General features: G+C 34.7%; 1 protein-coding gene across 1 annotated transcript in view; it reads right to left on the reverse strand.

Annotated features, from left to right (window-relative positions):
• The window catches only part of LOC143911513 (uncharacterized), a 312,973-nt gene that overhangs the window by 282,215 nt on the left and 5,567 nt on the right, over positions 1–25,191 (reverse strand). Inside the window, exon 2 of the mRNA XM_077430406.1 lies at positions 4,370–4,421. The gene's annotated coding sequence lies outside the window, so the exon portion shown is untranslated. The remainder of the gene's footprint in view (positions 1–4,369; positions 4,422–25,191) is intronic.

The following is a 25,191-nucleotide window of genomic DNA, read 5'->3' on the forward strand; positions in this document are numbered from 1 at the left end:
GCTTTTCCTACGCCGGACGTCCGGTTTTCCGTGGTCCGGTTTCCCGAAAAACAGCTTTGTCCGCGCGCGCGGGCGTCGTTTGTTGTCCGTTTCATCGCAATCGTAATAATAATAATAAAAATAATATTCACAAGTTCCAAAATAATAACAAATAAACAAGGACGCCTTCGAACAACCGCCTATACGTGCTTAGAAGTGGCTGATTAAATTCGGGATCAATCATCACGTGACTGTTTCACACAATAGAGTCAATCAATGCCGCCCGATCCGTCAATTATTGACCGATTCAACCGTTCGTAAAAAAGTGAACGAGAGCGCGTTTTAAGCGCGAGCTTATCGTCGAAATCCAATCTGATATCCATTTTCGCAATATGTATTTTCCGGGAGCGCGCAATCTAATTTCCAATTACCGATCAGCGTGTCGAAAAATATGCGCTTTCCCATCTTTCTTTCGACAACAACGCCGAAGAGCGTAGAAAAAATGGAAAAATAAATTATGAAAATCCATCAAGGAGGAATATTTTTTACGGAAGATTTCATAATAGATTCGATTCGAGCGCGACGCTGGGAAAATGTGCGATCGGTTGTTGTGCGAGTAGTGTTGGGCTTAATGGAAAACCAAGCGAAAACATCGCGCGTTTTATTATTCGCGAGATGAAAATGTGCAGAGTAGAGACGCTCGTGGGAAATCGCGGACGTTGCAAAATAGACAAGCCAATCAATCTGGATCCAATGAATACATTTAAACCACTTCTTCTCGACAACTCATACTCTATTTTAGAGCATCGCCACAATACACACTGTAACTACCACTAAAAATACTACGTATGTACATCACTTGAAAATCCAATGCTGGATGAAGGCCTTTCAAACACACTTCTACTCGTCTCTGTTTTGTGCAACTCTCATATATCTCACCTCACACATTTTCCTGATTTCGTCTACCCATCTGCCCTGCGGTTTTCGTTTTACCTTTTTACATTCTGTCGGGTACCATTCTAGCACTTATTTTGTCCACCCTTCGTCCATTGTTCTAGCCACCTGGCTTGCCCATTTCCATTTCAATCTATTTTTATTTATCCACTACCCTTGTCATACTTCTCAGCCACGTGTTTCTGTATTTCCTCGTTATACATATGTATAAAGTAAATGTATATAAATAAGAAAAAAATAAAACATTCAAGATAACAACAATAAAATGAAAATAATAGAGGAAAAATTAAACAAGAAAAATAAATTACAAGAATAAAAGAAAAAGCAAAAGGTAAAAAATAGAACAGTAAAATGATAACTAAAAGAAATGGAAAATATGAAAATAAATGAACATATCGGAAAACATGAATGATAAAAACCCTCTCAGTTTAAGAAAGACATATAGTTTGTTTTTAACATTATTAAGGTTTTCAGAATTTCCTACGTTGTCGGGAAGACTATTCAAAACTTTAGCCACTGTGTTTAAAAAGAAGGAATCTCCAATCAATTTGTTTGTTTTTTTTTAGGAGTCTGAGAGAGTGACCTCTAAGATGAGTGTTTTCATTGAATATAAAATAGGACATAGGACAATTGTAAATTCTCTGATTGTACGTGTGAAAGTACATAAGTTCATATGTATGTATGTACATATGTACATAAGTATATCCACAGTATAGTACATTATGTCCTAGTCTACTGATTATGTTTCGAATGGTGTCTTACGTTTTGAAGTCCTTTGAACGTATTTTACAACTTAGATCCGTCCTAGCAATGACTGATTTAAATGACTGGTTTAATGAATACAATTCAAATATTATAGGTAGGTATTTGTCATCGTAAACGAGTAAATATAAAAAAGAAAACACAAAACATCAATCTCCTCAAAGGTACAAACAAGCGACGAAATCTTCAGATATGTTCTACCTTAGTTATTTACATCTCGCGCGAACAACTCGACTCGCATAATTTAGCATAATCATACACACGCTCGCAAACGAAATCTAGAGCTTTCGCATTAGGCAAAAGTGGCGGTAGAATTTGCACATCGGCAAACTTTCGCGGGCTTCACAATTTATGTACATATGTACAAATATGTACACGTGTGCGAGAATGTATAATATGTACAAATTATGGGGTGCGTTTTGTTGTGTACAATTCAGACGAGTCTCAAACGCAGTATGCAAATCGCTGCGAACACGTTAAAATTAAGCACAGAAATATTTCAATTTTAATTGTTCGCATTTGCAATTGTTCTCGGTCATCGCGAAGCTTTCCGTGACGAATATGTGAGCTTTACAAATTGCGAGCTTTCACTTGTTCCTTGTTTGCAATAGGTACTATCGAATCTCTGACTTGCTGGATTATACCTATAATTATTTCTTTTTAATATTTAGAAATATTATAAAAATAAAATAACAGTAGATGAATGTCAATATTATATACACATGTACGTACGTATATACATACATACAATTACGAAAAAACAATTAAATAAATTTATGTTTTCATTAGGCAAAGTGTTATATGACAAGCCATACTTTATGAATAAAATATCGTAAGTAATATGAAGTGTTATGTTTTAACCTGGTAATACATTGTATGTACATCTAATATTAATCTTTCATTACGTTTAAATTTACCTATACAATATTATGTGTATGGTACCTATGTCAAATCTTTGACAAGTTAGATCTTTGATCTTTCCAACGTTGAAATTTCTATATATATACATAATTTCAACGTTGGAATTATGTATGTATATATAGAAATTTCTATATTTAAGTATATTTTTGGAACACAATTCATACATATTATATGTGATGTATGTATTAATACAATATGGTTATAGCAAGAGTGTGTAGAGTGTGGTATTTATTAACCACAGAGAGCGACATAAACGAAACCACTCTGTAAAATCTTGCACGAAACGAACCGCTATGTCATTATGTTCGTAGTCAACTCTGCACACGTCTACAGGAAGTTAGTTTTACTCGGAAAAACTTCCACAGAAGCTTAAAGCTCAAGGTGAGCGACACTTATTCACCGGTTAACGGGAAAGTTGAAAACCGAAAAGTGATAAAACAAACACATATAAAATCCTGATATTTATAATCGAAATGAAGGATAGTCTAGATGGAATTGTATGCGAATGAAACGTGACTCTGGTAGCCACTATTCTGTTATATAAATATTTCATTCTACAATATACATATGTACATAGTATACATATAGTATGTATGAAAATATTTGGAACGCCACTGGCGACGGATCACGCTCGAAACTTTTTTCTGACTTTTTCGTCGAATTATATTCCAGTGGCGTACGCTTCGATTTAATCTCTAAACAAACTCTAACCGCGTCATCGAATACGTAATGCGAATCTTGCTAATCGTTCACCTTTTAGATATCTCTTACAAATATATCGTTGAGCGAAGCCCGATACTTATAAAAATCTAGTATAATAAAAGGTTCGTAAAATATTCAAAATCAATGCAAAAATTCGAAATCAGATAGTTTAAACAAGCGTCGAGGACGCCTTGGCCAAGGAACGAACACATCGGCCATTTCAATTTTATAAAAACATATTTTTATCATTCATTATTTAGCCTATTAGTGAGGTAAAAAAAAAAAAAATATATATATATATATATATATATATATATATATATATATATATATATATATATATATATATATATATATATATATATATATATATATATATGAGATATAATGCGGTCTTTTAATAATGAAAAAATTATAAGATAGTGAGAAAATGATGAAGTAATAGGCGTTAAAGTAATTCAAATCTGACAAAACGAGTAGGGGCGGAAAGCCAAAGAAACAAGGCTATTGGAAATGGGTTAGCAGTCACCGTCTTCAAAATATTTGGATTCATAAAACGTGTTCATTACGATTATATTTCAACGGACCCAATTGAATTCTCTATAAGCGGCCAAACCTCACAAAATGGCAAAGTTTCAAAGCGATCGAAAAATTGTTGGAAGTTTTCAGACTGGCTAACGAAGTGAAACTAATAAAAGCTTTGAATAGTAAAATTACTAAAAGCGAAAATCATATCTAAAAAGTTGATTTTAAACAACGTAATTATACTGTTCATAAATTTTTTTTAGAAATGGGAGCAATTCAATGCTAGAAAATCGATAAAAATCAATCAAAACATGCTTAAATGAAGCTTTACAACATTAATATTGAATTAACAGTCCTGGCAGAGCGCAGTATTTGGATAAAATTATACCAAAAATTTATGGAGTTTCGAAAATATAATAGAAGGATATTGCTAGTTTCAACGATTTTCACAAATATGTATATAAATACATACATATAAGGAAAAAATCTCATAAATAATAGACAACTAATCATCACAATAAATCACCTGAAACTATGCGGCTTTCTGTCGAGCACGCATCTGTCCTTGAAACTCGAATCTGAAACAACAAAAAATAAATTATAATAATTTACACAAATACAACATATGTATGAACATAATATTATACAGACATCGAAAAACGAAACACATGGAAATCGTCAGTGTTCATTGGCGCGGCACCAATACGTTTCTTTTGATAGAATAATCCTGCGGCCAAACGTTGAAGAGAGGGGGGGGGGGAGGGGGATAGGGCACTTTCAACCCCAAGCATTATAGCCCTGTCGCGATAGGGCTGCGCCAATCTTCCGGTCGGAGTGCTCCTGTCATCTCCCATCACACCCGGCTCACTCGAAACTGTTGAACATATCGTCGAAAAATCTGGTCTTCCCGGGATTCAGTCCAGTCCTGTTACCCACAAATTTCATCCCCACCGTTCCTACTCGAACCCAATCCCGACACCCCCCACCCTCCCCCCACCCCCCCCCCCCATTCTCCATCTTTTGGGTCGGATGAAATTTAAATCCCTTCGACTTCGACGCTGCTGGAGTCTCGGCACGGAGCCGTCAGTTTGCCGGATTAATTACGGAAGCCTACCCGGTGATTAAAACCGAAGAGCGGAGAGGGGGGGGGGCACCATTTAAACTTTGGCAATTTTAATACTTTTATAATTCGTTCGGTCGATTGATGGGCACACAGAGCAGTACCTACGTACTCCAAGATCGGTCAACTTATATTTTAAACGCACATCATTCAATTAACCCCCCCTACCAATCTCGTAGTATATTTTATAAATATTTAAACAAGCCACCTTGTGTGTGTATATATACATACATACATACATACATATATACTATAATATTTTGTGTAAATGTATTTAACGTCATACTTTGTGAAAACGGTTCAAGTTCGACGATGTCCCGGGGCGATTAAAGTTTATCCAGTATAAATTTCGTGCAAAATTAATTCGCTGGTGATTTGCCCGGCCGTATCAAAGAGATGTATTATTTGCATTGAATAAACATTACTTTCCTAAAAGAGGGCATGTTAAACATCCGATGATAATGTCTAAAATCAATCTTTGAATTATTCAAACATATCTACATATGTACATATATGAAATTCAATATTGATAAAATCGGTGAATTAATGTACATATCCATATACATTTGTATAATATAATTTAATACATGGAATAATTTCCAAATGGAACAAACCGACCGAATTGAAATAATATTTATTAACATTATTCAGGGATTTAATTAACTCAATTACTATTATTACGAAATTTTACTTGTGAACTTGGAAATTTAGCATGTATGAAAATTATACATAAAAGCTGCGTCTTATTTAGAATATTTCATATGCACATAAATCAATACAATATGGATAGCAAAAATGTACATATGTAATTGAACTGTTTTTCAATCTTGAAAATAAGCTTCAATAAATTCAAGAAAGATTCCTCTTCTTGAGGTAAACTTCATATTTAATATCGAGTATTACTTTTTACAACGTTCAACAACAAAAAAACTCCACAGTAAGTAATGCCTTTTGAGGGTTCTGTAAAGTCCTCTTTTCATATTCTATCACAGCATGTTGTTAAATATAAAATTCCATTTATTTTGGAAACACAACATGCAAAAGTTATAGCTTATAACTTTTTAATTTTAACCCTCCGTCACCGAAGTGAGGTATGCAAGTGCCCCAACTTATACGTTTTTCGTAATAACTATGTGGTTTTCAAAGCTATACACCCTATATTTCTTGTATTCCTAGAATGAACTACAAGACATTTGTTTTAATAGATTTTGTATGATTTAGAAAAGGGGTAAATCGTAAAAAAATACATTTATATATTTCTACGTTTCAAAGTATAGCTTTAAAGGCGGTAGCGATAATTCATATTTTTGACTGTTCGCTTGCATATTCTTGTTGATCGATGAATCAATGCGAGAGAAAGACAAAGCCATATTTTCGTAAGCTATTGTTTTCGTCGCTTTTGATGCGTGGTATTGAGTCGTGCAGTCGCCTGTTGGCCTTACCTATGTGCGTTTGAATGTCGATACTTGTCGTTATTTTTTAATACAAAAATAGTCAAAAACATTCTATAAGACTAAAAATTTTTTTTATGTTGATGTATAGAATGATTAATAAGATATGTGTATATTGAACCCATTTGTATTGAGAAAAGCTGTATTTTGATTAAAAAATACTGGGGTCTTACTCGACCCCGGTTAGGGACACTCGTTCGATCTCGACGCTCCGTCCTCCAAAGGTTAAATAAAATGTCAATTCCTTAATAAAACCATATATTTAAAATTATAACGGAGAAAATATTACTAAAAAAATAAAAGTTAAAGTAACGTACAATTGAAAGACAATGCATTGCGACAATGTTATATTTGAAAGTGCTTGGGTAAGTCCACTTTCCTTCATTTCGAGAAATATTAAATAAAATGTACAATAATGTAATGTATGTAACAAGTCTAAAAATCCATAGATGTCTCAATGGATTAATTCTTTAATTAATTAATTAATTGTTAATTTCCTGTTCTTTCGCTTCTCGAAATACGGTGTTTTATGTAATAAAAAATGCTGCATTGTTTGTAATTAATAGTCCAGGAAGGCGCATTGGGGTCTTCCTGTCAAGCCTTCCTGGTATATATATATGTAAACATACCCTAAAACTACCCTAGCACTCAACGCAATCAAAACCAAAAGCTTTCCACCAAACGCGGCCTCTTCGTCGTTCGAATGCAAGGCTTCGCGGGCGTAAATTCGCACAATGGAGATAAATTACAGATAACCGTGCCCACGCGGATTATCGCAATCGCACATGCATACTATTTATATCACCACGTACGAAGGTGAGCGTGCAATAACGTATAATATTTCGTTTTTGAAATTGAACGCGAACGAGAGGCGGGGCGCGGGGGGACGGAGGATAGGGATAATCTCCAGATCCGGACCGTCGATAACTTTCTGCGAACGCGGCCAATTTTCCCGGAAGCTGCTCGGTTTAATTGGAAAATTCGGGTCGATTCGGATAATCCACACTTCGGGTTTGCGACGAAACTTAATAACGCCGTTGCGTGCGGTCGTCGCTACTCCAGAAACCGGAACCTTACTTGCGCATTGGAATACCCGTGACCCGCATAAAGGCACACACCTCGATTTTAAACCGAGTATCCGACTCCGAAGTGGACCGTTCCCGTTGCCGAGAGGATATTAAAGTTCTCAGGAAAAGCGTGACGGGAACCTCCTCCCCCCCCCCTCTTTCCACATCCAGCAAGCAATTTCGTACAGTTTATTTTATATTATACTAAAATCACAAGCGCAGGAGGATTCCTGAATGTGGAGGGTCTCCTCGATGTGGTCGACAGGTTGATTCAATCGGTTCGAAGGAGAATGAATTTCATATAAACTACGTATTCAAAAGTTTCAAATGTTCTTAATATCAAGAATGCAAAATTTGTTGTAAATTTTGAATCTATACATACATACATACAGGGTGTTTGGTAGCTCGATACAAAGCCTTGATAGGTTGATAGCTTGCATAATTTACAACATTTTGAGCCACACATACCTCGTCCAAAGTCTTACGGTTTTTTTTTAATTTATTTTTAAAGATTTTTAGTAAAAACACCAAAATCCCACAGATAATTGCTAATACTGCCCAAGTTAAAAGAGGTATGTTAGTAAGTTATCATTTTTTTGTTTGTCTAATCTTTATTCAATCAAATAAAAACAAATACAACCATCTGTGTCAACAGAAAAAAATAATAAATGGACCATAAGTTTTCAAAAATTTGTCAAGTAGGAAAACTCCGTAATTGTTTTTATATTTAAAAAAATGAAAAAATTATTTTAAGAGGTAAAACCTTTATAAAAACATGACTGATTATTATTCTTTCTATTAAGATATCACTCATGCAGATGTCTTGCGAATTATTAGAATTAAGGTGTAAAACCTAACCGAGGAAGCGTGCCAAACAAAGGACGTCATTCACAAGCGACTTTAATGTTATCGAATAATTTTGTTTTATTCTAATGTCAAATAAAACAAAAAATTTGATAAAATTATTTGTTCTCTATGTTCAAATGCCAATTTCTAATGCATACTAGAGTCCTTCGTCTCACCTCCGTTTTGGTAATTTTGGGTTTTATCTCTTTAAAAACTCTGTATATATGTATGTATATATATATATATATATATATATATATATATACAGTCGTATGACAACGAATTACTAACACCCGCGTATTTACCCTATTTTGTGTACCTGCGCCGTCTTAAGTAACATTTTGGGTTGGTTTTTTTTGTAGACCATTCATTGTATCCTATTCTATGTATTTAGAGAAGGATAGGATGAGTAGTGTTTATACAAATAGTTTAAAAACCGAACAAGTGCAAATACACAGTTTGGCTTTGAAATTCGTTTGGTGTAGACGTGTGCTTTCACTGGGAGAAAAGTTAGTTTTGAAGAGATTTTTGCTTTCCTGTATATTATCGATATCATTGAAGTAAGTTAAAGTGTTTAAATTTTTTAAATGTGACTTAATTATTTGTTTAAATTGCTTGTGAAAAAAACCCCTTTCCTTTTTAGATGGGAAGAAATAAAGATTTATCTATGGAGAAAATCGCCAATATTTCCACATTATTAAATACTGGGAAGTATTCTATACGATATATTGCTAAAGATTAGGGGGTTAGAGTTTTCAGTGTGCATAAAATTAGCACCCAACTAAAAAGAGGTGAAAATCCTACGGTCACCAAGCGTAAGAATTGTTGTGGCACTCGAAAATACGGTCCTCGAGTCGATCGATATATTATAAATACTGTTGAGAAGGATCGGTTTGCCACAAATAAAAAAATCCAGACAAATTTACGGGAGCGGAACCGAAATATCGACTCGGACAATACAACGCCGTTTCGCAGACGCGGGGATGAATGGCAGACAACTACTTAAAAAAACGCTTTTGACGCCAAAAATGAAGAAAGCCAGGCTCAATTTGGCTAATGAGCATCGCCACTTCACCCTCGACGATTGGAAAGGGGTAATTTAATTGAAATTAAATTATTTGTCTAATTTTTTTTGAATGAATTGAATTAATCGATGTTTTTAACATTTTTAAGGTTCACTTCTCTGACGAGTCGTCAATTCAATTGATGACACCGACTCACCAATACGTACGTAGGCGAGTCGGCAAGCGGTATAATGAGTCCTGTGTCATAAAAAATGTGAAACACCCGCTGTCACTCATGATTTGGGGCTCAATTAGAGCGGAAGGTCGGGGGCCATTGTATTTTGTAGAAGGGATGATGAATGCTTCGCAATATATAACGGTATTGCGATACACCCTATTGCACTCTATACAAAACAAAATTGACAAAAGGGATCGCCTGCACTTAATGCAATATTTTTGCACCCTGCCATAAAGCCAAAATTGTGAAAAAAATCATGTCCAACCACAATTTACCGCTCCTTCACTGGCCCGGTAATTCTCCCGATCTAAATCCTAAAGAAAATGTCCGGCATACCCTTAAAATGAAATTAAATAAGCTCCAATGTACCAATAAAAATATCCTAAAACAAAACATAATTTCTGTGTGGCAGGGAGATCCTGAGATAAAGTCAACCATTGCGTCTTGTATCGAGAGTATGCCCAAAAGAATAGCATCGTGTCTCCGAAATAAGGGTGGACATACAAAATATTAATAATATATATATATGTTGTATTAATATTGTAAATAAACTATGTATAATCATTATAAACACATCTTTGTTTTAATTTTACGAACCTACTCTTCAATATATAGCTCTAAACATAGAATTTGCAAAATCCGCATGGTGTTAGTAATTCGCTGTCATGGGACTGTATATATATATATATATATATATATATATATATAAAATTGAATGTCTGTTTGTTTGTCTGTCTATCTCGTATAGGCTCCTTAAACTACTCAACCGATTACGATGGAACTTTCAAGATTTGTTGTATGCATGTCCGGGAAGCTTTCTGTGAAAAATAAAACGGGAAAAGCCTCTTAATAATAATATTCGTAATTACGATTTTACCGATGCGAAAGAAGGGTGTTCGTTGGTAACCAAGTTACCAGTTGGTTTATGACGACACGGCGTTGAAGAGACGTTAGTTGAGCTACCACCATCACTTGATACGGGAACGGGAATTGCATGCCTTATTCTGGCATTGCAACGCATGTCGGGTTCAGCTAGTCGTTTATATTTTTTCAGTTGTTTTTCTCCATCGCTTATTTCAATTTCTTTTAGAAGGCAAAGTGATGAGTGTGGTTCCAATGAAATATGGTAAAAGTTTCGCAACATTTGTATTCCTACATATGTATTTATGAGCGAACAAATTAATTCACATAATACGAAGAATCATTACATAAAATGAAGAACCCTGATATTTATTTTCTCATGAATCCCATTAAAATGTATGCACGTTCATATACGAATTATTATTAAGCAGATATAAAGAGTACTAAGAATTTAGCAACATATTTAAAATATTGTATATGATTCAAGTAGTGTCATTTCACATACTCTTAAAGCTCAATAATATGGCTAAATTGGGTTAGTAATATAGTTATGTGTATCTATTTTTCATCTTTAATTAGATTAAATTAGTAACTGTTCAAACGTAACAATTTAAATGGTCAGCTTTCGCAATAATCGGTCAGTAAATTTAACCAAAAATTGTGAGAATTGTGTTCTATACATGTAGATAAACATGAACGGTCAGTAAATCGCAGATTGTTTCAAGTATTTTTGGCAAACAGACAATATTCGAGCAGCCAGTGAGCGATAACATAACTTACTGATCAAATCAAACAAAGTTATTGACCGAAGAAATACATACTTTAAAAAAAAACGTCCTGTTTTTATTTAAACAACACATTTGTATAAAAGTCATAAGTTTGAATTTTAATTTCAATTAAAAATAAATGGGCAAAACACTAATGGAAAATGAAACCCAAATAGAATACAATTACAATTGAAATACAAACAGTTAAATAATGAAGATTTATTATTTTCATATTTAATCCTCTTGATTTAATATATTATAAATAAGGTATTTTGAACAATAGGGTCTTTAGAACATTATTTTATAATGATGTGAAATTAAATTCAAAGACTAAAAACTCACAAACCTTAATAATATAGTTATATAGTAACAAATACATATAATGCACATGTAAATATCACGACAATTTACAATATGACAAAAACCCCAACAAGCCAAATGAATATTTTAAATAATTGATTGACTCATTGAAAACTTGAACTACACGCATATAGATATGTATGTACATACATTTGTACATATAGATGTTTAGGGTTCGACAAACTTTTGACACGTGGACCATATGGGTCCTCATTTTATCCCAACATATTGACACAACAATGGGGATATATCTCGGCATCTTAAAATTTGAAGTGCAGCTGTTCGTAATGCAGACAGACAGAATGCGTCGAGCACATGCTATGTTAAATTTAAAACACGTCAGTTCCAAGATCTATAAAGGTGACGTTCAATACAAAGGGCAGAACACGACTACCCACTTACCTATACCTACGTATGCCGATAAGTAAATATATGTATATAAAGCTTAATGACCTAACTTTTGCACCGAGAGATCCACATTTTAGTCGCGGGTCATTAAGCGTCGCCGCGTTACAAAAATACAATTTAAAGCCGCTTCCGACTTTAAAGTGCATTCGCAAACGTTCGCCAAGTAAATTTTTTTCATCCCTTTTTATTTATTTTTGTATAATACATGACTCCAGCAGCGCAGCGAAGGTTATCATCCCGTTAAAAAGTGATGGATTGCGGTAAAAACTACTATACCCACACACACGTATAATGAACAATGTATACAATTTAATGATACGATAAATTTTACGATGCCATTTAAATCGACATCGCACATATATGTATGTGTTTATGTATAAACAGCCCCCTTTCTTCAATTTATCACTTCGGTCAATCTCCGTATGTGTCATTCCTACAGTTGAACATTTTCCATGAGTTTGTAAGAAAATTTAAACCAAAAATGGGTTTCAAAAACGACTAAGCATATTGACTTTCAACGGTATATTTTTCCACTGTATATAAATGGGAAATACATATTTTACACATATGACCATTGTGAGAGATTCAGCGAGTAAAGAAATATGAGCTGTTATATTTGAAAGTAGCGGTAATCCAATTGCCAGTTCATAAAACACTATTTCTGTTCGACTGAATTCACAAATTGTTAACACTTCTTCTAATTAGATATTTCCAGAATCATGGAGAGTAGAAACAATGCATTACAGCTCACCAGTATTGTTAAATATTGTTAAACGCAAAACATTATATTGAATGTTTTGCGAGATATATCTCGATATGAAGAAATGTGGAATTACGCCAATTTCAAATTTAACGGCTCATATATCTGAGGTGGACTTACATATGCCACTTGTAATTACATATAACGGCTCATACGGGTATGTTATGCACATTTGGTATAAAAATATAGGAAATTAGACTTGCAGTGCTCAAAGAAGCTACATAAGATGACTATGTATTTAATTAAAAGAAAAAAAAGGAAAAACCTTAACATGATTGATCAAATCTATAAATAATTTACTGATTCAATTTATACATATCGATGGCTTGGTGATTTTTTTGAATTTGTAGTATACATAAATTACCTTAAAGGAAAAGCCTGAATAATTCCAGCATCTACAAACATAAAATTCAGTTCAAATTCAAAAATAGACATACAATATTTATGCACCAAGACATCTGTATGATTATTTTAGTTTGAAATTGTTATAAAAATAAATTACGTACATATTGGAGATGAAGCCTGAAATGGACCTCAAAATCACCAGAACATTTTTTGAGGAAAAATTGAGTGAAATATTAGAAGTTTTTGAGTACTTCGAAGGTATAAAAGAGATACATATGTATGTACATACATACATAATTATAAACTGTTCCATCGATACGAGTATTGTTCTTCATTAGACAAAAAAAATAGCCCAACCTTCAATAACAATTGATCATTTACAATTTACGAATAGAGAACATTCGCACATGCGATATAAACGATTAGCTCACCGATCCAAACGTACGAACGAACATACATACATATATACTGGTAGTTGATGATTTAACTCCAGTAATTTAGATCGCTCCGGCGATATTGCAATATCACTTGATGGACATATTCATTATGTTTCCACGTGAGAGTCTGCCGCACTTGATTGACATCCAATATCATCATTTGGACCGCAAACACTACGACGACCGCTCATATCGGACTTCAAAGTCACATTTGTGAAAAATTTCCAACACAGAAGAGGGCCGATGACAATGGACCAGATAGAGAGCGAATCGGAATACTTGTGAATCGGAACACGTGTCGGTAAACTCGCAGACACACATATTCGTATCGGAAAGTTTCATCGGATTAATACACTGGCGTTTGACACGCCGTTGTTCGCCATTTTCGTGAGAAAATTACACGTTCGAAGCTTTTCGTGGAAAATTTTATGGCAGCCGAGGCAATTTTCACCCTCGACGCTGACTGCTTATTTTCAGTTTTTCTATTGACACTTTCTTATTTTTATATCGACAATATTGCGCTTCACGACCGAGCTACCGCAGCAGTGATGTTTTCCGTATCGAAGAACATCATATGCAAGTGACGTCGCCTCTTCAATATATATCTATGGGGAGGTTGGAGGTATAAATTTTAGCGATCGGGGGATGGTTTTATTCGGGGGTGGTGGGTGAAAATGTGACGTTTTATGGTAATGAATGCGCTCGCGCACGCTCTTCAGCATCCATCAACTGCTTGTGACGTTTACGGAATTGACATGACGAACTCGTCCGAAAACTGACGGATGCGATGGAATGGGATAATTCTGTACGAAAAAATAAGGAAATCCCCCCCCTACCACCCCATATACCTATCCGTTTTGTCACGTATCATTGTATAAGGGAGATTGACGTATGTTAAAACGCATTGAGTGAATAATCAATTTGGTATCAATACAAAGGTGGACATTTTAAATGGGTACAATGGCATATATGTACATATGTATGAATCTGTCCCTCAATATATCCGCAATTTTAAGTACAATAAAAAAGAACAGCTAAAACAAATTTAACATAACACCGAGCAACAACAAAAAAAATATCGGAGTGGATACGAATCAATTTTACCAGTATTGACCCACTGGTGATTTAAACTCATTTACCACTCGAATTAGTACATCTAGATAGAATAAAAAACCATCGAGATTGTAAACCAACCCTAATATATATATATATATGGTAAAGTGAAAAATTACCTCAAAATATTACGGAAAAAAATTTAACTTTTAAAATTCATTAGATAATTAATTATACGTATTTTAAAGCGATGAAAATTCACTATCAATAGAAAAAGATCTGACTATTGATTTCAATACTAACATTTGGCACAGCAATACTAAATTTTGAGTTAAAAATTGCAAATGTCAAAAATCTGCGCATCGTTTTAAAAGCTACGAGAAGAAACCAACAAAAAGCTTTGTAATATTTCGAATTGAGTCGGCAAAATTTAGTGAAGATCGATATCAGATTACTAGTGTGATTGATACAACAACAACAACATATAACGTACAATATAGACACATGACATATTTTTATCATTCAACGATTCATTTCCGTTTTATAAACAAAAAAAAATCATTAATCAGCAAAAATGTTCGTCACTCTTGATAAAATGTATGACTATTTAATAATCAGTGACACATCGTTCCAATCAACCTCCAACACTAAAATTATTCGTCAATTTCCATACAAGTGTATGATATTTAAAAACCAGTAGTTCTATACCCTTCAGGTATAAACACATATTACCTTAACACAATCTGCTTTAGATCGTCGACTTTAGAGAGTTTTTAGTTAATATTATGTATTAGATGTATTATAAGCATTTATAAGAATTATAAATAGGTTCTTGAGCTATTTTTCCTATTATGCTATACAGTTAACATTAGAGTAATATAATACTATGATTACTAACAAAATTAAATTAAAATTGTAAAATAGAAAATGATCAGTAGATCGGTAGCTATTAAAATAGATATGAGATGTATTGTGAACACAATTTAATAATAAAACAAAGTATTTAAAAATCAAATCACCAGTAACAAAAATTTCCAATATCAACTCCTAACGACAATCCGAAACAAGCAAACCATTTGACATTCGAAAATATTTGTCACTTTTGTGAAATTTATTAATCAGTGGCACGATTTTCCACTATCAACCCCCAACGACACTGCGAAACAATCGAACCATTTCCACAAAGCCGTTCGGCAATTAAGGCGAACCTGTCGATCGTTTCCGCGTTTAATTCGTGTAATTCCGAGGCGGGAATTCTCGAGAATTCTCGCGTGTCGGCAAACCTACGTATACATTATCATTGCGTGACATTATCCCCTCGGTCTGAAAACTATCAGCGCAGAATGTCACTAATGACAGACACGCGCGCTCATTCCACCATTCATTCGGACGTGGTCGCGAAACCATCGATTGCAAAATACATCATCGTAAAATCAATACCCCACATCTTATTACAGACTCTCCGGTGAAGTTTATCTTTCCGGCAAACATTACAGTATCGCTTCAACTGACCTAGGAACGGTTAGCTCCCAAGCATGAATATGTAACGACTCTTCATTCAAGTGCGTTTGAGTAGCTCACAAGAGCCACACGTATTTGAGCGATACACGAGCTGTGAATAATTAAATCGCATAGCAAATGTTCGCATTTTGTGCTGCGGGCAAATTGCCGAGACGATTTTGCGCCGCTATTACTTATGCACGAAATTTTGGTTAGTGTGTAATTCTCCAATGTACGCTTACCGTAAAGATTGGAGTAACGAAAGTGTGCCATATGAATTTTTCAGTACCTACGAAACTATCCGTATAATTCCAAAATATACGGTAAGCTATTTTTACAAAACGTCGTTTCTGGATAAATATTACATATATTATGCCCAGCCATTCCGGTATTTTATTTACCGTGTAACATCCTTTTTTAGTGAATTGGTAAAATTTGCAGAACACATGTATGACTTTTTTCATATTGTGTATTGCAGCACATGCCGAAATTAAATAAACAATATACCAACAAATTTATTTTTTAAAGATCAGACCATTGAAGCATTACAAGTAATCCCTTAAGGCCGGGCCGCACCGCTCAACTCGCGAACAACTTGGTTGAGGGCGACCAGACCAATGCATGCAGGTAGATGGGACATGCCACACTCGCCAACTTGTTTGTCGCACACATTTCCATACATTTTTTCGTGTCGCGCAACAAGTCGGCCGACAAAGTTGCACGGTGCGGCCCGGCCCTAATACGCAACAAATATAAGTTTCATAAGAAAAATAAATATAAACAGTATCCCTATTAATAATAATGTATATTATATTTTCATAAAAAATATATATATTATACATATAACCAGCAGAATATAATAGGTTAGCTGGTTAGCATATAATGCTTTGAACAAAGTGGTCACGGGTTCATATCCCACCGGTTTTTTCCTGACTAGGCCTTCGCCTTGTGATTCCAAACGGTTCCAACAAATTGCCCATTTTATCGCAAAATCTCGAGTTTTCAGCCATCTCGAATTTCGCTGAATTGTATAAACTGCTGCAAATTTACAAATTTGACCATAAATGTCTCTGTGAATGTTAATCGATATGTATTTATATATTTTATTAGTTTTTGTATAATACTAATAATACAATGTTTCTGGCCAGAAAGGCGCATTGGGAATACTTGTTAGGCCTTCCTCGTATAAATAAAAAATAAATAAATATTTAATTACAATAAAGTATAGTATAGAACCGGACTTAGTACGTTTTAATAAGATCCAATTTATTTTTCGCTGTGATATAAAATAAGCCATTAAATATAAATTGAAGTGTTACTTATCAATTATTACTAATTTTAAGTAAGTCTCATTATTTATAATTAATTATTTTATAAAGAAATATCCGTACATGTACCTATATATATACATATTACAAAAATGATAGGCGAACGAAACAAGCAACCGAATAACACAGTAAAAAATTTTAACAACACATATTATAATATGCAAGTCCAGTTTAGAACCTATAGAATAAATTTGATTCATTTTATGTAAATAGAGTTAGTTGATTACATACAAAAAGTATCCTAGGAAATATTCAAATGAGAGCCCCAACTTTCCACATACAGTTCGCCCATTTAGGCCCATACGGAATCCAATATTATTATGATAATAGCCCCCCGTCTACCTTCTAGCTCACATACAGAGCCATATATGTACATATACAGGTTGATCCAAAATCTACAGAGCTTCGGGTCACAAAGCCGATACCTACGGATTGATATAAATGCAAAGCCGCACTACTATTGAATACCTACATACGTGCATACATATACCTATCCGTCGCTCGCACGTACGGGAATTAACCTGATTTGCATTAAAACAAGAGCGTCGAGGATTTATGTTGTTTAACAATTTGCCCTAGACAAAAGGTGAGGTTTGGGCGGTCGGGGGGTAGGGAGTGGTTAGTGGGGAGATCGAGAGTGAGAGAGAAGTGTTCCTAACAAATAATAATGCCGTATGTTATTATCAACAATAAATATGCAAAGCAGAAGACAACCCTCGCGCGTTTAAGCCACCCTCCTCCCCCTAACGTCGGATTATACAATATAAGGGAAAATTGCTTTAATTTCGCTCTTCGCGGCCCGCTATAAAAATGGAAAACATATGTGGCCCTCCGAGGAGCGCCGGTAAAAATATGTATAAATATATAAATAAACAAGGGGGAGCATTTATTAAATTAAACAAAAAAAATTGCTTAATTCAATTACGCTTACTGTGCGGTTCAACGCAAAAAATATAACGAAACACATACATAAATGTAAACGACATACTTAAAGTAAACTCTACCCGTCTATTTACAGGTTACACTCACAACGACGTAAACTAATTAATTGTTTACAGAAATGGGATTCAAATCTAAATTAATAAAATGTGAATTAAATTTTATAAATAATAAAAATAATCGTGCTTTTCTCTGAATTATTTTCTGATCCGGATCAGATTAAAATCCAAAATAGATTTTCCATGAAAACAAAATAACGACATATGTATTTTACACCACACACTGCAGAAGTGAAACTTTCTCAAACAAAATCTTTGTCGATACACATCAGATAAGAAACAGGTTAGGCTTTCAAATATTTCTCAAGGAGGGGTTACATTACAATCAATATAGATTAGCATTTTATACAATGCGAATTCATACAAACATCCACAGTGACATCCATGGAGAAATTTTTGCAATATTTTACAATCAAATTGGCGAACGTGAAAACGCTGAATAACTTGAGATTAGCAAGAGGGCTAGGAAAGGAGATGCCAGTTTTACAAGAACCGTTTCAATGAAAATCAGAAAAATTGGCAAACTCTGATAATAAACGATCAACCTAGAGTCACCAACCAAGGTCTGGCCAGCGGCGGAACTCCCCTGGAACTCGAACCCTTGACCACTCTGTTTGAAAGCATAATATGCTAACCACTAGTCCACACCCACTATGATTCGCGTCCCTAACCTCAAACGTCTTCTGCAAAGAGTTCGGTCTCGGTTCCGAACTTTTCTATGTACCTCCATGTCTGATTTTAGGCCTTGCACTCTCAATCCTGGACGAGCCCCCAAAATGTAGTACAGCGAAATGAGACGCGTTGGACGGTTTAAAACGGACTTTCAGTCATTACATGTAACCAATTTCATAATTCGTTCTACCCAAGCGCGCCAACATGAATTATTCTAGGTTAGAAAACTAAATCCTACAATATGTACACATATATTATACAATAATATAATTATTATCCAGATGCTTTCTGCTCAGTATCGAAACGTAGCTCGAATGTCTTCAAAACGATGTGACTAAATATAATATCCTCTTCCTCGTTTTCCCCCATAACAATTCCACTATAATTCCAACAACCATACAGAGAATTAATACAACAGATGGAAGATCGGAGCCATCTAGATGGGCGTGGGGAGGAAGCGGGCAAAACGAATTTTTCGACTAAATAACAATAACCAATGCCGTTTTGTTTTGCCACCGCCGGATAATGGCGAGTAGGCGGGCGTGTGATCAGAATTTTAGATCGATATTTCGGGAGGGGGGGGGGGGGGGGGTTCCATGTCAAAACGAGAGCCTGTGGATTAAATAAGGATCCCAATACGCCCGATTCGATTATGGCACCTGTATTCGGCTCACGTTACAAAATTAACATATATACCCCGGTCGGGAGTTCCTTCTCTCTCTCTTTTTGCGGTCTAGATCGTGTTTACCGGAAGCGGGAGAAAGGACCAAAAGGATTTCACGGATAATGTGTGCGATACGAATGTGTGCCGGTGTTTAATCCCCTTTTTTTCTCGTCCGTTGCGTCACACGTGATTTATGTATGTACTAGAGTTGTGCCCGTTGATTTCAACGAGTGCTTTCGGAAAGGAATTGATACACAAATTAAATTAAAGTTATATATAAATATAATGTAAGGTTATTTACAGGCGTATATATAAATAGTCTTTCGTCCGTCTTTTACTTTTCCCATTACGGAATCTTCTTCAGTTTAAGATACAGCTAGGTACCTATTATAATATGCAACCTTTTCTTTCTTATCTATTGTATTTGTATGAAACTGGTGATAGACCGGATGAATTATAATATCATTCGATGGGTTTTTTGAAAAGTTTTATGTTTATGTTTACAATGTTGTAAATTTGAGAGTTGGTCAGTTAAAAACATAACAAAATAACAGTCATTGTGGACTTTTCAAAAGAAAAAATCACTTGATGATTTATTTATGGCCATCAAGGTTTATCTTCACTTCTCATATATGAGACGTTATATTTGAAAGTGGCGGAAGTCCAATTATCAGTTCAAAAACACTACTTCTGTTTGAGTTAATTCACAAACTGTTATCATTTATTTTAATTCGATACGTCCAGAATCTCGGAAAAGCAGAATAAACGTATTAAAGGCCACCAGTATTTTTAAATATTGTACCGAAATATTTCTCGAAATGAAGAAAAGTGGACCAATGACACTTTCAAATGTAACGGCTCATATATTAAAAAATCCCCAAAATACAATATTGTTACTATGTACGTACATAGATAAAGTAAAAATTAATTTAAATATCATCAGCAGGTAAAATGTGTATCCAGTGTGTCCGTTGTACAAACATACACATAGGACATTGTCGAAAGTAACTATTATATTGATAGTTTTAATTTTGTAATTTACCTTTGGGAATAAATTTCATTACGACCGATCCGATATTGGTCGTATTTGCAACATCGTTTATTTTAAATAACATTTAATTTCACATATAGAGTTGACGGAATAGCATGTCATGATGCTAATCTAATATATTCACCAGCGTAACTGATTAAATTGAACACATTAATTGATGATACTCCTTCAGAAACATACATACATATGATACAAAACTATTAAAATAGTCCGTGTGTTCCATGTGCAATTAATTAACAGCGATTGTTTAATTACTTAATTAATACGTATGTATGTTGAAATATTATCAAGATTACTATGTAGTTCCAATTATCATCTGTCGGAGACTAATTTTCATCATTTTTTTATGACTTTAATTTAAACAATATTGAAATTTAAATATGTAATCTATATACATCTAGAAACTTTACATGCATTATGACTTTATTTTATGTACATACATGCATATAACATCAAAAAATCAAACGTATGTACATATAAAGAATACAAAACGACTTACTACTACCTATAAATACAGCAATTTTAAAGCTCTTAAGCAAATAATACCCATTGACCTTTGGATTTTATATGTATTTGTTTCAGGTTTGCTACGCATGTTATGAGAGCTTTCCTTAAAATATTTAAATTAATTCGGAGGAAGTTTTTAATAAAAACAACGAATAAAAAAATCATTAATTTTCATAACACGAACAATATAAACTGGCGTAGACAAATTTTTAATTATCTCCTACCCATACAATAATAATAATATTATTATAAATTATAATCATAATTTTACCTTGAGAGAACCAATTCCCCGTACGATGCGATAACATTATATGATAATATACAATACAACACTACCAAATAAAGTTCCCAAAGCTACATATGTATATATGTGGGTGCCGAGTATTCGCCCTATATTTATACAAATGTGTAATATAATATTATATGTATGTATGTGTTGCATAAAAACAAGTCGGGTCACGGATATACACTCTCAGTTGAGCTTATAAATTTGCGTCGGCGAAAATCCAGGTTTAAATGGAAATCCACTACGTTTTCATAACGAGGGTCCCGAAGACGCTGAAGGCACGACAAATTCCCAAATTACGAGCGGGGGCCACTCACTTTACGAGTGCTTTCGCAAAATTAATATCAAATAGTAATAGCGAAGCGCGGCGCTTTTGCGAAATTATTATTATAAATATATATTTAATAATATGTATAGGTATATATGAATTCACGCAGCATTCGAATTTTATTACTATTATTATTATCATCGTCGTCATCGTTGCCGCGAAAAGATACGCCGATTTCAAAACGAGGCTTTCGCAAGGAACAGCATTAACGAGGACGCGCACAGACGGGGAGAAGAAGTTTGAAGAAATGCGTAATAAGCGAGGCGGGGGGATGCTGGCCGTAAAATTACATTTTCGCTTTGAAGATTGGGGGCCTCAGGTTTTGGGATACCCCTCGCAATGTTTATTCAACGTAATGGCATTGTTCCGAGAAAAGTGTTAGCTACATTTATGTTCAATTTAACCCTTTGACGGTCGCGCGACGGAAAACCGCCCCGAAGAAGTGCTAACTGTGCGGTGTCGCTGCTAAATTCCATCTATAACGAAATTATGCTATGTGTAAACATCAGCGGTCTGGAAAATTCAAATGGAACTCTCAACTTTAATTTGCGAATTACGACTTTTAATATAGTGTCAAAAGTTTGGCGACAAAACGCCACCAAAGAAACAAGACGAATTGATTTTTAAATTACCATTTTGATATTTAATATACGTATATACATATGTATATACATACGGATACGTAGTGTCTGGCAAAGAGTCGTTACTTGTGAATGCTTCAAATTGAAAACAAATATTACAAAATTTTATGCGACATCTTTAAATTGAAATACGCATCTACATATACATATATAGATATAAAATTGAATGTCTTTTGGCTACTAAACCACTCGATTACGATGGAACTTTCAGGATTTGTTGAATGCAGGTCCGGGAAGCTTACTGTGAAAAAAAACGTCTTAATAATAATATTCGTAATTACGATCTTACCGACGCGAAAGTTTGAAACGCAATTGTCAAGGAAATGTGTTCGTTGGTAACCACGTTACCATTTGGATTATGACGACACGGCGTTGAAGACACGTTAGTAGAGCTCCAACCATTACTTGAATCGGGAACGGGAACGGGAATTGCATGCCTTATTCTGGCATTGCAACGCATGCCGGGTTCAGCTAGTTATAAATATAATACTATACTGTACACAAAATATGAAAGAAATACTGTTATTACTGTTATTTTAAAGATTTTTTCACATTGCAAATAATTAAAAGAAGTTTTGTGCACGTGATTTTGAAATTCCAGATTTTATCTTATTATACATATGTATATGCACATACGTATATTATAAATCGGTCTCCGTGACGAGACAGAATGTTAAATTACAGAAAACGCAAATATCGGAAAGAAAAGATCGAAAATCGAAAGATCTTAAGTCGAAAGACGGGAGGAAAAGCATGTTCCTCTTGTTCCTGTTGTATCCTGCTCGCGCAAATAAAGTGAGTATGTACCGTTTACTACCGATACTTTCTTCATCACCATTACTTCATAGTCAGCTTTTCACTAGTCTCCACTAATCCTCTCCAATTTCCTCCACTTTGTTCCACACACTTTATCCAGTTCAATCGTCCTACTTTCTCGGCTTTTCTTGATTTCTTCTACATCCTTTCGGGTGCTGTTAGAACACGTTTTTTGCTCATTCGCAACATATTCCACCCTTTCCACATAAAACTTTGCATATGTATGTACATACATATGTTAGTATCCGGTCTCCGTGACGAGACAGAATGTTAAACATTCTGTCTCGTCACGTAGACCCATTATAAATGTATCGGAATTTTTTTGAAGTTATGTAGTTTAATACTTAATTAGAGATTTTCAGCATCCTCAAATTCAGCGATTTATGTAATAAAAAATGTTTGTAATTGGCCAGGAAAGCGCATTGGGGTTTACCTGTTAGGCCTCCCTGGTATATACATATGTACATATATAATAAAAATAAAAAAAAACATTAGCGCATCCATCGAGTTACGTGTATACAAATGTATGTACAGTAGAATTTATTTGCTAATAAATATAAGAAAGAAAGTTGAAATTCCATCATTGTCTATCTTTGGAGCCCTATATTCAAACAAGGATATTGTCTATTAGGAGCGAAATTAAAAATCTATATTTTATTTTGGTTTACAGTGGTCATACAGTTTGACATCATAATCATACGCTGCAATAAATACCGCCACACGGTGCATCCAATTTCAAACATTTCTCACGCCGAAACAAGCACAAATCCAAAATAAACAAACACACCAATAAAACACGCCATATTTCCAGTTCAAACACGCACTCTTGTCGCGCGAATCGAAGCGAAGCGATTTCGTAAAATTATCGCGATTTTACAATCGCCCGTTTCACTGCCGCACACCAACTCGCCCGCGATAATAGCGCACGAATGCAATTTATACGCGATCGAACCGATCGCAATTTCCCACCACCATTGGATTGATGACGGTCGCCATTCATTCGCCAACTTGCCGATAGCTATTTTCGCACTTTTAAAACGCCGACTTTGGAGACCTCCGAAATCGCACCGCTTACTTACGCATACGCGCGGTGACTTATCGCACTCGATCGGATATCCAGCAAGCATCAAACGAACGCGCGATATTGCGAATCTCGAAGGACGCCGAACGAATAAAATATATGTGTGTATATAAACCGGTCGTAGAAAACAATCGATGCCTTTCTCCAGATTGACCATTTCCGTTCCGACGGATCGGAAATGTTCCCTTTGAGATTGTTCGTTGCGGTCGACAGATACTGATGAGATTGATCGCCCCGAGACGTTCGCTCGCTCGAATCCCGATGGCGCCTTCGCATCTGTGGCGAAAATATGTACATACACACACATACATACATATGTATGTACACACTTGTGCGAAAATGTGCGTGTATGTATGTACATTCGACCCATCAAAGACAATAAATGGAGCGAGCGTACCGCAACGATGCTTCTTTTTTTTTTTTTCATTTCGCGTTACTTCCAATTTATTCGACCATTAGGTTTGCCGAAGATGATAGACGCGTGTCTGCCGACTCCGAAAGTTAGATTGGCAATCGATTTTTTTCGTTCCACTTCAATATTTCCTGAAACTGAAGCGTGTATAGAATAACTACATAGTGAATTGCCTATTGGAAATCAACGAGTATAAAAATCACTACTAACATACTTGAAGATCGATATTGAATGATAAGATACGATTTGATATACATTTGACATTCACACTCTTCTTTCTAAATATATTTTTTTTATTATATTTATATTTAATTTATAAGGCCTAATAGGTAACTTCAATGCCCCTT

The sequence above is a fragment of the Arctopsyche grandis genome, chromosome 5, assembly GCF_051622035.1.
Source record: "Arctopsyche grandis isolate Sample6627 chromosome 5, ASM5162203v2, whole genome shotgun sequence".
NCBI lineage: Eukaryota > Metazoa > Arthropoda > Insecta > Trichoptera > Hydropsychidae > Arctopsyche > Arctopsyche grandis.